The sequence below is a fragment of the Ictidomys tridecemlineatus genome, chromosome 13, assembly GCF_052094955.1.
Source record: "Ictidomys tridecemlineatus isolate mIctTri1 chromosome 13, mIctTri1.hap1, whole genome shotgun sequence".
NCBI lineage: Eukaryota > Metazoa > Chordata > Mammalia > Rodentia > Sciuridae > Ictidomys > Ictidomys tridecemlineatus.
The window spans coordinates 99936197-99938870 of NC_135489.1; the positions used below are offsets into that span (position 1 = coordinate 99936197).

The 2674-nt window shown below is 55.3% G+C and overlaps 1 pseudogene; it reads left to right on the top strand.

Annotated features, from left to right (window-relative positions):
- Positions 1–483: 483 nt before the first annotated feature.
- On the top strand, positions 484–2401 carry LOC110597001 (C2 domain-containing protein 2 pseudogene; annotated as a pseudogene).
- Positions 2402–2674: the final 273 nt, after the last annotated feature.

Sequence of the window (2674 nt, forward strand, 5' to 3'; positions counted from 1 at the left end):
GGGCTGGGTATTCACCAGCATAGCCAGCTGGGCTGGTGGCATGGTGAGGTTCAGTGGTTTGTGTTGATTTGGCTCTTCATAGAGGCCACGGTGGACATGTAACTGACAGCAGGGGGCACTGGCCAGGGCAGACCCCTGCCGCAGTGGTGGGCAAACTTGGAAGAGGAGCAGTGCCTGGGGTCCTATGCACTGCTTTCTTGGATCCTGAGGCTGAAGAGCTGGAGGGACCAGTGGCAGGCAGGCTGGGTGATCACCCTGAACCATGAGGCCAAAAGGAGAAGGGGCCCCCTGCAGCTCTCCTTCCAGCAGGATTAGTGGCCTCAGCTCTAGGAGCTGGCAGTTGGAAAAGTCACCACTGTGGTTCAGTCAGCCCAGAGGGTGGTGGCCTGTCACATGGTGGCCTGTCACATGGTGGGCAAGACCCTTCAGTTCCTGGTCAGCGCAGTGCCCTCAGTGCTGGGCTTGGGATATCAGCTGTGTGACATGCAGCTCTCCCTGGTTCACCTATAGCTGGAGCTACACATGAAAGAAGAGAGAGAAGACATCCAGATTAGGAGGTCCTACATCCACATGCCAGAAGTAACCATCAAGGTCCAGCCCGGAGCACTAGGGGAAGGCCCGGTGGTGAGACAAACGCTGTGTCTGAAACCCTCCAGGGTGTTTTGAAGCACCTGGTGCGCTCTGCCTCTCTGTCACTGATTCTGAGCACCAAGCCCAGGGACATGAAAGAAGCTCAGAACCTGTAGTGCACTGCATCTACTGCTCAGGAATCCTGTCCTCCTAAACCTCCTAGGGCCCATGAACTAAAACCACTGGTGAAGAACATCCATGCCTTGCTGCTAAATGATCCCGGTGCTTCAGGTAGTATAACCCCATTGTGCAGTGCCCAGCGGAATGATCCTACCCAGAGGTTCACCAGCACCCTCGCCAAGCACTCCACTCACCTCACTCGGGAGGAAGAGTTCACCTTCAAGCTGAACACCTAGTCCAAGGAGTTACACCTGCAGATTACAGAGGGCAGGCAGTCCTCTGAAGGTCTGCTGGCCATGACCACTCTCTCTCTGGACCTGTCAAAGCAGCAGCCTTCCAGATCTGTGGGCCCACCCTCAGCAGCTCAGCACAGGGCTCTGTCACTGCACAGTTTCCTTACATGGAAACCAGTGAAGTGAAATCCTCGCAAACCCTTTTCCCTGATGCTGCTGCCAAGAGAAACGGACTGACAGAGATGCCGTGTGGGACCTTGGTCACTTCTGTCACTGCCATGAAGACCAAGCCTTACTGTGACATGGGATGTCTTGGCTAACCTGAGTCTCCTCTGAAGATGTCCATCCAGTGAAGGTCAAGGAGAAGGACATCTCCACCCAGGCCAGGTGGTGCTTCCGACAGCAGTACATGCTCTTCTTCTGATACAGAACTGCTGCTGGTTGAACGGCTTCCATCAGGTCGCTGAAGTTGCCATCCGGGAGCCCACCAAGTCTTCTCCTCAGAAGAAGAGCACTAACATCATTTCAGGGATCTCCAAGACCTCCCTCTCTGAGGACCACAACGCTGCCCTGATGCAGGACTATGCATCCTCCATGGACAGCACCCACCAGGACATGCCATCTGGCCTCCCAGAGACAGCCTTGACCTCTGTCCCACTGGTAGCAGATGAGCCATCCCAGGCCCAGCTACCCCGGAGCCCCAGGAGAAGGAACGGACTCCTGGGACTTGGAGAAGGATCCCCTGGAGGCAGCATTGGGTGGCCCAGCCTGCTTGAGCTTGGTGGGGACAAGCTATCTGAGAGCTCCCTGAGTGTCTTAGAGCCAGGAGCTGCCAAGAAGCCAAGGAGGAGTTTTAAGGAGGGGTGCCAAGCTGGTTTTCCACCGATGGCACCTGAGAAAGACCCCAGCATGAGCCAGTCACACAAAGACTTCATGTTCCTGCCCCAACATGAGCACATGAGCGTGCGTGAAAGAAGGGGTCGACCCTCCCTCTGCCGCTGAAGAAGCTGCTGTGCAGGCACAGGGGCAAGACTGCCATGAGCTCCATGAACCAGGCCCCCTTGGAGCCCTGCACAAAGGCTCCTGCCTCTTCCCTGCAGCTGGAGGACGGGCTCCTGAGAGGCGCCCTCAGCAGGAGAGAGCAGGACTGCCAGCCACGCCACAGGCCCACTCCTCCAGCCTGGTTTCCCCAACAGTCTGGGTCTCCAGCTGCAGACTTCCCCCAAAGAGAATTGACAATGCCCAGTTTGCCACCAGAATCCCAGTGGGACCTGCTGCCCCCACCTAAGCATCCAGGTAACAGGGGAAGAGTTCCTTGCAAGAGAAATACCACGCTCAGAGGGGCCTGGGAGGGAAGCTGGGGATTTGATCTGACCCACACAACCCTCCAGCAGGGTGTGTTTGGGGCCCATGCCTGAGCCCTGTCATGGGGAGGTCTGCCCCTCAGGCTGTCACTGAACAGAATGGATGGGTTACCTCTCCTAACTTGGTGCTTAGAATTATAAAGTAGACCTGGCCCCAAAGAATATGGTACATGGGCAGGATTTTTGATAAAGAAATTATGATAGCAACTGAAATGTTTTGACAAATATAAGAAGGCAATTTCCTTTGTCGTTAGCCATAGAACTTGAAAACTTTTGCAGGGACTAAGTATGTCCTGTGCATATTATACTGCAAGTTTTCCCACGGTT